The 12,337-nt window shown below is 34.7% G+C and overlaps 1 pseudogene; it reads right to left on the reverse strand.

Moving 5' to 3' along the window:
* Nucleotides 1-279: 279 nt before the first annotated feature.
* On the reverse strand, nt 280-982 carry LOC102965386 (annotated as a pseudogene).
* Between the last annotated feature and the right edge of the window lie 11,355 nt (nt 983-12,337).

The following is a 12,337-nucleotide window of genomic DNA, read 5'->3' on the forward strand; positions in this document are numbered from 1 at the left end:
TGAGAGAGAGAAGGAGAGAGAGAATCCCAAGTAGGCTCTGCACTGTCAGCACAGAGACTGATGCGGGGCTCAAACTCATGCATCAAACTGTGAGATCATGACCTGTGCCAAAATCAGGAGTCTGAAGCTTAACAGGCTGAGTCACCCAGACACCCTTACATTTATAATTTAGTAAACAAAGTGATTATTGGCATTGCAGTATTTTCACAAGTAGTGAGTATATATATATATATATATATATATTTATCTATCTTTATTTTTTAACTTTCCAAATACTATTTATTTCACTGAAACCTGGAGCCAGGGCAAGGGTGTGTGAATGCCTGGTAAACCACACCTATGCCTGTTGACAACAGTAACCTCGAAGACCAGTGTGCTGAGGGCTAGCAGCCCTTTTACCACTGCTCCAGATAGCAGTGCTGTCCAGCTGTCCAGGGAACAGAGGTGGACAAAGGTCTCCATGACAAAGCCCTTATAGACACTAAGGAACATCTGTAGGAGCACTGCTCACAGAAAACTGTGGTATAGGTCATAGCGTGTTATCATCCAGACCTGGGCAGATGCGACGATGTAGTGGGCCAAACTGATTTTGGAGTCAGTGCTCATATGGATACATTTCCAGCCAAACCCCAAGCCCGGGGCTCCAACCCAGAAGGGAGCGCAGTGGGACGTAATGAGCTTGGAGATGGTCTAGCCTGGGGCAGCAACCGTGATCTTGTATTCCCCCTTGCCTGCATTCTGTGACATCTCAAGGTTTAAGTCTGTCAGGTCTGTCACATCCACACTGGCCTTGGTCAACTCCCCAATAAAGTCATAGATGCCACCTTCCTAGGTGGGAACAAAACGTAGCCAGGAACGCCATCTTGCAGAGCTGCATGAGGAGGTGGGTGACCCCAGGCTGCATACACTTTCAGGAGGTGTTGTACTTGGACAGCCTGCTGTACTTGTAAGTGAGGAAGTAGGGGAAGTAGGCCAGGGTGAAGCAGTTCCTGAACTGAACAGGGCCATGATGCTGGCCACCTGGGCCCAGCCAAGTAGGGGTCTCTGGCTCTGTTGGCCTGTGGCCCTGGGCCGGAGCCCACCTGCGTCCCAGGCAACCCACCTGGTCTTCTTCATGTGAGTCATTTAATGTACACTGTTCCAGAAGCCAGGCATTCTTACTCCTACCTACATGAGAGTCTAGACACAGTTTGCATGAATATTTAATAAAATCAGTGCTGATTTAAAAAAAAAAAATTGTTATAATCACGTGCTTCTTTAAGAGAAGATGAACAATAGCAATGTATGCAAAAGTGAATTTTGACAAATATAATAAAACATTTTAAAGTTATATAGAATTTTAATTTGAAAGAGTTTATAAGACTAAATAGTACCATAATTTTTAAAGCTGATTGGGAATCAGAACTCTTAAGAATCATTAAAATTTGGGGGTGCCTAGGTGGCTCAGTTAGTGAAACGTCCAACTTGGGCTGAGGTCATGGTCTCCCAGTTCTGTGAGTTTGAGACCCATGGGGGTCTGTGCGGAGAGTGCAGAGCTCAGAGCCTGCTTAGAATCCTGTGTCTGCCCCTCACCCACTCACATTCTGTCTCTCTCTGAAAAATAAACTTTAAAAAATTTAAAGAATCATTTAAAAATCCGGAGTGCAGTCCAGGAATTACATTTTTAAAAATTGTTCTGATCATTTTTTAATATATAACTGGTCCCCTTGAATAGCATTTGGAAACCTCTGAAGTTTCAGTGTCTAAGTTTATATGTAGCAAAATAATTTTCTGTTATTATGTATAAAGTATCAAATATTTTTGACTATTCAAAGTTTTTAAAATTACACAAAATCTGTCTAGATTTTAACAGGGATTATATAGAATCACTTTAATCTGTTATATTTTATTGAATTTATCTTCTCTTTTGCAATATACACCACACTATCCCTAAGTAAATCTTAAAAAGTAAAATCAATGAATTGAATTTTAGAAAAAAAAAATCTAATACTATAATTACAAACATTTTTGGAAAGATTAAGAAGAAGCAAATAATTTCGTGTGAAAGGGTATGGCTGTATTTAATTTAGTGTTAGATATCTAAAATAATAATTAACAGATTTTTTAAATGAAAAATTCTATGTTCATGTATCTAAAAGTTTATAGTGCGTAGGAGTTTCATTAATGTGTGAGTAAAACAATAAGTGACTGGATAAAGTATAAAAATTCATGGATTAATGTGATTACCCGTCATCAAGGAAAATGCTAGAGGTGATGATGTATGTTTTTTTTTTAAATCATTCCAGAAATGGCAATTAGAAGATTTGGTAATGAGTTCTTTTTGCCAAATGCACATATTTTGTGTTACTCTTAGTTAGGAATTGAAAATTGAACAGTTATGAATGGTAAGAAATCTTATCCAAATGGCAAATTATCCCATGTGCAATAAGTAGTTAAGCATCTTTTTAAACATTTTAATGTCCTCATGGCGGCCTCTGATAAATAATATCTTTAAAAGAAACCATAAAAAATTCAATTTTCTTCCATTTCTCGTATATTGCCTGTTTTATCAGATATTAATATCAAGACCTATATAATCATTTTAAAAAATAGATCTTTGAATTTTTGTTTAACTTCCTATTGTCTAATATTTGAATTAAATTAATAAACATCAAGCATATGTTGTTATGCTTTATACTGTGACAGATTGTGGGGGAACTATGGAATCTAAGGCAATTCTTTTAGAGACTCCTGGGTGTTAATAAAATAACATTACACTGAACCCAAAGTTAAGAATTATTTTTTTAGTAAAAGTTACTGGTTCTCATTAGCTAGAGCTGATTCTAATGCCAAGAATTATACTGACCTCTCGTCTAAGCTGAAACAGTGCTATTAATCCCTAGATTAGTGACATTGCCTTAATATGATTAACTGTCGAATTAGTTTAGGGACTAGCCATTTTCACCTTTGCAATGTTTTTCTCTAACACTCTCTCCGGTTTTCACCGGCATGGGCATCACAGAAAGCATTGCCTGTCTTCAATAAAGTAACTGTGAAATAAACATTTGAACCAGAAAGCTTTCTATTGACCCAGAGATATAAGATTAATCCTCCACAGAATAACGTACTTAGAGCCGACCAGAATGTAATGTTGTCAAAAAGAAGAGAGTAAAGACATCAACACAAAACAAACTTTATTTGCCTTCAGCTATGGATTCATACATATGAAAAACAGAGACAATTTTTTCATGGAATATGTTCCAGGTTTTTTATATACCAAGTAAAATATTAAAAACAGCCCTGTTTTATAGCATCCCTAGACAATTATGTGTCTCATATAAAGATTATTTTATCACAGAATTTAAAAGAAACACATTTGTTTGGTAATTTACAGATATTTGCACAAGATAAAAAATAGACTTCTTTAGTCAGTTTTCAGCTTTCAAAATAGAAGATATTTGTTTTCTTTACTATGTAATTCTTTCAGTACTGAATTGGTTATATAAAACATTCACCTGTATATCCATGAAGTAAAAAACATATGCATTATTGCCCCAATAGCTCAGAATTGAGACCGGAGTAGCAATTTTTGTCTCTGAAGGAATTTGAAAGCACATGTGATTCCCTTTATTCCCATGTAAAGCAGTTCATAACACCTCACTGATACATTTAATTGTTCATGCTTATCAATTTTGTTTTGATTCAGTGACCTTCCATTTTTGAATCTGAAGGACTTTGTGTTCTAAAAGAAAGTTGGAAAGTGAAAACATACAACAAAAGTCATTCTCTACAAGCATTAGGTGAACCTTTTTCTCTCTGAAACAAATGTAACAACATGTATTTCTTCATGCAGCTGCCAAACTGAACCATGATGTGGCCAATTCATTCTTTTCAGCTGTCTTCATGATGGATCCACAGGCTTTGTCGTTTCTAAGCTGGCTTTTTTTTTACCTACGAAAGTTGGACATTCCGGGTAACTCATATAAAATCTTCCTGTTTACTGACCTAGTTAAATGACATGCTTCCCTTTGTAGAAACAAATGATAATCCCTCTTCCACACACGGAAACACATACCTTAACAAACCTGTCAATCAGTAGAGCTGAAGGATTCTAAACTGTCTTTTATACTTAACTAGAAAAAGGCAATAACACAAATAAAAGATTCTTTGTTTTTTTAGACATTGGACATCTTGTCAATTCAACTACTGTCAAGAATTAAGAAGATAAATCACCTGATTTAAAAGTACAAAAACAAAAGTTAAAAACATAAGAGACCAAAGAGATATAAGCAGTAGATGTTAACATTTACGTAGACGATCTGAGTGGTAGTTTTGCATGCCTTGTAAGCAAGCATTTGGTTGCATATTTGTTAAGGGGAAGTTTACTGTCAACACCTAAATTCTACAACTTCATCCTCTTTTTAAAAGCTAGCATCACTGTTCTCATTCTGATGCTGAATGCATTGAAAGGCCAGGCCTCATCAGTTCTAACAAGTGCTCTGTGGTTTATACCCTATACACTGAGCACAAAACATCACTGCACTTAAACTGTCCCCTTACATTGCTTCCAGATGATCTGCTTTCCATTTATTCATGAATGAAAAGTTGCCATTCTTTGTTTTACTACATGTTATTATCACAAAATAGTTCAGGTTTTTTTCCTGTTTCTCTATTTGTCTTTTATACTTGAGCTGTCTTCCATGGATTTAAAACATTCAAAACTACAGTTATAGAAGTTTTATGGAACTAATCTTTATGTTATGATTAGGAACATAAAGATTAGGAACTAATTTTTATGTTATGACAAAAACAAGTACTATGGACAATGTTGTAGCTATCTAAGGTTACGTGCACTATTCACTTCTACGTGAGTAAATATTATGATAAAAGGCATTAAATGTTTATTAAATAAGTGGATGTTTTTTATTTCATCTGACTTTGAATTCTAAATTGCTATTGAGTAATGCATCTTAATCATCAAAACAGTAATTCACAATAGCTTACTTTATATTTAGTAACACAGGATTTTTTTTAAAAAACTGTTAACATTTTATTTATTTTTGAGAGAGAGAGAGTGCAGGGAAGGGCAGAGAGAGAGGGGGACAAAGGATCTGAAGAAGGCTCCATGGCGACAACAGCAAGCCCAATGCGGGGCTTGAATTCCCAAACAGGGAAATCATTACCTGGGCCGAATTTGGACACTCAACCGACCGAGCCACCCAAGCACCCCAACACAGGATTTCTAATGATTGGTTCCTGCACTCTACGTCTATGTGGACAGTAGCAGTGACTGATATTTGGGGCCATTTAACACAACAAAATGTACATGAACTAGAAATGGCAGAGAAGACTGGCTTGGGGGTATTTCAGTGGCTACCAAACATTCAGAAGTATATGACCCAGATGCTGATTTTCTGAGGGTATTTTACCTGCTTTGTGAATGTTGTATTTCATTTGTAGTTTTTTACTGTTTTAGCCATCATATGAGATCACCAGTTTCATAATGATAGTTTGGTATTCTAATTGTGTATTTTCTATATTGTCAGTATTTTAGTAAGTGCATATTGGGTCCACAGTAGGAAGATTATAGATATGCATCCAACATGAAAATTCCAGAAACCTTGCCAAGAAGTGTGTGCACGTGTGTATGTGTGTGTGTATAGCTGTTTCCCAAGGAAATGTGTCATACAGACTAAGCATCTTAGAGTTTGGGCATTTACTTTTAGAATATTAAAATTCATAGAAAGCCTAAGTCATTTATATGTAGACGTGGATTTATATGGTTTGATAATTCAAATTGGACTTAATTGTTTTTGAACTAAATTTTCTCTGCTAATAATGCAATTCCCTACCTAGGACATTTCAAGTATATTCCATAAAGTACAGTAACACTAAACATTAGTTTTTTTAATGGACAGTTGTGTCTCTAAAAATGTCTATAGTATTGTCAACTTGGAAAAACAAAGCTGTGTAAATTAAAAGATGATAAAATATGGTTCATGTTTTATTTATATCCTCAATCTTCTATAGAGTAATACCATATAATTGTCTTTTATGAGTTACTTTGTTTTCTTACAAAATATTTTGTCAAAAGTGTTTAGATTTAGCAATTTTAGATTTCTAACAGAGTCGGCTATATTAGAATATTTCAGCGTAGCTCTTTTTCTTCTGACAAGCCAGCAGAATTTTAAGATATTTTCAATTTGAAAGGTCAAACATGGACATGTTCTGGCATAGAATTTCATTCAACTATAATGCCTCTTTCTCTCACATGATGGACTTTTTAAATCAAAATAAATAAATAAAAAGACACTGAATTTTTAAGTCTTAAAGTTACTGTTTAATTTTTATATGGAAATATCATAAGCAGATTATGGTAAAGTTTAGTCATTCTGATTTCTCTTTTAACCTCATGGGTTTAATTTTAATAGACTCTCATTTGTAATAGGTAGGAGTATCACTGCTTGCCTATGTCATTTGCATTCTGTATACCATTGAAATACAAAAGGCGATACAATAACTTTAAATTGTAATTAATCTACCACTGTGCATTCATATATAAAGAATATGGCTGTTTAAATAAGCCTAATAACTGTCACCATACATAGTTACAATTTTTTAACTGTGTTGAGGGATTTTAAGACCTACTCACTTAGCCACTTTAAAATATGTAATAGAGTATTATTTTCTGTAGTCACCATGCTATATATTACATCACCATGCCTTATTTATTCTAAAACTGAAAGTTTGTACCTTTTGACCCCCTTCATCAATTTGGCCACCCAACCTCTGCTTCTGGCAACCACCAGTCATCTATTCTATTATGAGCTAGGTTTATTTTTGTTGCTTTTAGATTCCACATATAAGTGAAAACATATGGTATTTGTCTTTCTCTAATTTATTTCAATCAGCATAATGCACTCAAGGTTTTGATTTGTATTTCCCTGAGGAGTAGTAATATTGAGGATCTTTTCATGTGTCCTTTGGCCATCCTCTTTGGAAAGACGTCTATTCAGGCCTTCTAACCATTTATTAATCTGATATTTTTGTTGGTGTTGAGTTGTACCAGTTCTTTATTTTGGATATTAACTCTTTATCAGATATATAACTTACAAATACCTTCTCCCATCACTGGGTTGCCTTCCTGCTTTGTAGATAGTTTCCTTTGCTGTGCAAAAGCTTTTTTATTTTAGTGTAGTCCCAATAGTTTATTTCTGATTTCCCTTTGCCTTAGGAGACATATCCATACTTATGATGCTAAGGCCAATGTCCAAGAGATGACTGCCTATGTTTTTTTTTTTCCTATGAGTTTTATGATTTCAGGTCTCAAATTTGGATCTTTAATCCATTTTGAGTTCATTTTTGTGTATGGTGGAAGGAAGTGGTCCATTTTATTCTTTTGTATGTAGCTAATTTTCGTAGCACCATTTATTGAGAAGACCGTCTTTTCTCCTTCGTATATTCTTGCTTCCTTTGTCATGGATGAATTATAACCACATAAGCATGGGTTTATTCCTGGGCTCACTATCCTTTTCTGTTGATCTATATGTCTGTTTTTGTTCCAGGACCATACTGTTTTTACTCTTATAGCTTTGTAGTATATCTAGAAATCTGAGATTGTAATATCTCCAGCTTTGTTCTTCTTTCTCAAGATTGCTTTGGCTATACAAATTTTAGGATTATTTGTTCTACTTCTGTGAACACTGCTGTTGGTATTTTGATAAGGATAGCATTGAAGCTGTAGATTGCTTTGAATAGCATGGACATTTTAACAATATTCTTCCAATCCATACAGTTTAATATTTTATAGTTTTCATAGTATATATTTTCACCTATTTGGTTAAGCTTATTCCTAAATATTTTCTTCTTTTTGATGTAATTGTAAATGGGATTGTTTTCATAATTTCTCTGCTACTTTGGGAATGCCACAGATTTCTGTGTGTTAATTTTATATCCTACAACATTATGGAACTTATCAGTTCTATCATTTTCTTGGTGGAGTCTTTAGGGTTTTCTATACATAGTATCATGCTATCTGCAAATAATTACAGATTTAGTTTTTCCTTACCAATTATTTCTCTTCTTTTTGTCTGATGCTACAACCAAGACTTTCAATACTATGTTCAATAATAGTGGTGAGAGTGGGCATTCTTGTTTTGTTGATCTTAAAAATGTTTCAATCTTTGACCATTGAGTATGATATTAGCTATGGGTTTTTTATGTATTGCCTCAATTATATTGAGGAATTTTTTCTCTAAACCTGTTTTGTTGACAGTTTTTATCATGAATGGTTGTTGTATTTTACCAACTGCTTTCTTTGCACCTATTGAAATCATAGGTTTTTTATCCTTTCTCTAGTTAATGTGATGTATCACACTGTTTTGTGACTATTGAACTACACTTGCATACCTGAAATAAATCCTACTAAGTGGAACATAGTGGATTTTTTTTTTTTTTAGTATATTGTTGAACTCAGTTTACTAACATTTTGTTGAGAATTTTTGCATCTATTTATGAGAGATATTGGCCTGTAGGGTTTTTTGTTTTTGTTGTTGTTGGTGTTGTTTGCTTTGGTTTGACTTGGTGGGATTTTGTTTTTTGGTGGTGTTGGTTTAGTGTCTTTGTTTTTGGCATCAGGATAATGTTAACCTTGTAGAATTAATTTGTAAATTTCCCTTTTTCTTCTATATTTTGAAATAATTTGAGAAGAATACATATACACTCTTCTTTTGATGTTTGGTAGAATTCATCTGTGAAACCATCTGGTCCTGGAATTTTGTGTATTGGGAGTTTTTTGTTTTTTTTTTTAATTAGTGACTCAGTTTCATTGCTGGTAATTGTTCAAATTTTCTGCTTCTATTTTTTCCTGATTTGGCTTATAATGCATTCTAGTATTCTCTTATAATCCTTTCTCTGTGGTATCAGTTGTTATGTATCTTCAATTTTTTTATTGTATTCATTTGAGTACTCTTTTTTTCTTGATGAGTCTGGCTAAGGGTTTATCCACATTGTTTATCTTTTCAAAGAAACAACTCTCCATTTCATTGATCCTTTCAGCTTTAAATCTCTATTTCATTTATTTCTTCTCTAGTCCTTTATTATTCCCTTCTACTAGTTTTGGGATTTATTTGTTCTTCTTTCTCTAGCTTTTTTAGGTATAAGGTTAGGATGTTTGATATTTTTCTTTTCTCTTAAGGTATGCCTGTATCATTGGCAACTGCCCTCTGAGAACTGCTTTTGCTGCATCACAAAGATCTCAGACTATTGTTTTCATTTTTATTTGTCTCCTAGTATTATTTGATTTCCTCTTTGATTTCTTATTGACCAATTCATTGTTTACTAGCATGTCATTTAGCTTTCATGTATTTGTGTTCTTTCCATATTTTTTCTTGTGATCTCTAGTTTCAAGCATTGCAGTTGGTAAAGATGCTTCATAACTATTTCATTCTTCTCAAATTAAGAATTGTTTTGTGGCCTAATATGTGCTCTACTGTGGAGAACGTTCCATGTGCACTTGAAACGAATGTCCATTCTGCTTTTTTTGAAAGGAATTTTCTGTACAGATCTGCTAAATTTGTCTGGTCTAATGCCTCATTCAAAGCCACTGCTTCCTTGTCTACTCTACCTGGATGATCTATCCATTGATAAAATTGAGATGTAAACATCCTCTACTATTACTATATTACTGGCAATTTACCCCTTGATGTCTGTTAATATTTGCTTTGTCTATTTAGGTGCTTCTATACTTGGGTGTATAGATGTTTACAATTTTTGTATTCTCTTATGGATGGTTCCCTTTATCATTATATAGTGCCTTTCTTTGTCTTTTGCTAGAGTCTTTGTTTTGAAGTTTCTTTTGTCTCATATAAGTATTGGTACCCTGGTTTGGTTTTTGTTTGTTTCTCCATTTGCATGGTATGTTTTCCATCTCTTTCAGTCTGTGTGGGTCTTTAGGTCTAAATGAGTCTTTTGTAGGCAGCGTATCAATGGATCCTTTTTTTTTTTTTTTTCCTGTTTGGACATCCTGCATTTTGATTGGAGTATTTTGTCCATTTACATTTAAAGGAATTATTGGTTGGGATGTACTTACTGCCATTTTGTTTATGGTTTTCTGGGTGTTTTGGAGTATTTCTGTTTTTTCTTCTCTTGCTCTATTTTGTGGTTTGATGGGATTTTTTTTAGTGTTATGCTTGGATTCATTTCTCTACATTTTGTGTACCTATTATAGATTTTTGATTTGTGGTTACTATCTGGTTTATATAGAACATCTTATGCATGTAACAGTGTATATTAAGTTTACAGTAGCTAAATGTTGAACACATCCTAAGAACACTAAATTTTTACTATCCCCTCCACTTTTATATATGTGATGTCATATTTTACATATTTTTGTGTATCCCCCATTTTTTAAAATTTTAATTTATTTTTTTAATTTACATCTAAGTTAGTTAGCATATATGCAACAATGATTTCAGGAGTAGATTCTTTGATGCCTCTTACCCATTTAGCCCACTCCCCTTCCCACAAGTCCTCCAGCAACCCTCTGTTCTTCATATTTAAGAGTTTGTTTTTGTCCCCCTCTCTGTTTGTATATTATTTTTGCTCTCCTTCCCTTGTGTTCATCTGTTTTATATCTAAAGTCCTCATAGGAGTGAAGTCACAGGATATTTGTCTTTCTCTAATTTTGCTTTGCATAATACCCTCCAGTTCCATCCACGTAGTTGCAAATGGCAAGATTTCATTCTTTTTGATTGCTGAGTAATACTCCATCTTATTTATCCATTCATTCATTGATGGGCATTTGGGTTCTTTCCATACTTTGGCTATTGTTGATAGTGCTTCTATCAACACTGGGGTGCAGGGGCGCCTGGGTGGCTCAGTCGGTTGAGCGTCTGGCTTCGGCTCAGGTCATGATCTCACGGTCCATGGGTTCAAGCCCCGCGTCGGGCTCTGTGCTGACAGCTCAGAGCCTGGAGCCTGCTTCGGACTCTGTGTCTCCCTCTCTCTCTGCCCCTCCCCTGCTCATACTCTGTCTCTCTCTGTCTCGAAAATAAATAAAAACATTAAAAAAAATTTAAACATTGGGGTGCATGTGCCCCTTCTAAACAGCATACCTGTATCCCTTGGATAAATGCCTAGTAGTGCAATTTTGGGTCATAGGGTAGTTCTACTTTTAGTTTTTTGAGAAACCTCCATACAGTTTTTCAGAGTGACTGCACTAGCTTGCATTCCCAACAATGCAAAAGAGATCCTCTTTCTGCACATCCTCACCAACATCTGTCATTGCCTGAGCTGTTCATTTTGGCCATTCTGACTGGCATGAGGTGGTATCTCATTGTGGTTTTGTTTTGTATTTCCCTGATGATGAGTAATGTTGAGCATTTTTTCATGTGTCTGTCAGCCATCTGGATGTCTTCTTTGGAGAAGTGTCTGTCTTTTGCCCTTTTCTTCACTGGATCATTTGTTTTTTGGGTGTTGAGTTTGATAAGTTCTTTATGGATTTTGGATACTAACCCTTTATCTGATATGTCGTTTGCAAATATCTTCTCCCATTCCATCAGTTGCCTTTTACTTTTGCTGATTGTTTTCTTCTCTGTGCAGAAGCTTTTTATTTTGATGAGGTCCCAATAGTTCATTTTGGCTTTTGTTTCCCTTGCCTCCGGAGATGTGTTGAGTAAGAAGTTGCTGCAGCCAAGGTCAAAGAGGTTTTTGCCTGCTTTCTTCTGGAGGATTTTGATGGCTTCCTGTCTTATGTTTGGTTCTTTCATCCATTTTGAGTTGATTTTTGTGTATGGTGTGAGAAAGTGGTCCAGGTTCATTCTTCTGCATGTCACTGTCCAGTTTTCCCAGCACCACTTGCTGAAGAGACTGTCTTGATTCCATTGAATATTCTTTCCTGATTTGTCAAAGATTAGTTGGCCATACGTTTGTGGGTCCATTTCTGGGTTTTCTAGTGTATCTCCTAATTTTTGTAGATATTATCAATTTTACTACTTTTGTGTTTTAACCTTCAGGTTGAATTTATTTGTGATTAATCTACTACCTTTACTATATGTTTGCTTTTACCTGTGAAAATTTTTTCTTTCATAATTTTCTTTATTCTAGTTAGGATCTTTTTGTTCCACTCAAAGAATTCCCTTTAACATTTCTTGTATTGGTTTAGTGGTGATGAACTTTCACTTTGGTTTGTCTGAGAAACTCTTCATTTCTCCTATTCTGAATAATAATCTTGTTGAGTAGAGTATTGTTGCAGGTTCTTTCTTCTCAGCCACTCCCTTTTGACCTGAAAAATCAGCTGATAGCCTTACAGCGTTTTCCCTAAATATAACTGTTTTCTTTTGCTGCTTTTTATGTTCTC

Source organism: Panthera tigris, chromosome A1, assembly GCF_018350195.1.
Source record: "Panthera tigris isolate Pti1 chromosome A1, P.tigris_Pti1_mat1.1, whole genome shotgun sequence".
NCBI classification, from domain to species: Eukaryota; Metazoa; Chordata; class Mammalia; order Carnivora; family Felidae; genus Panthera; species Panthera tigris.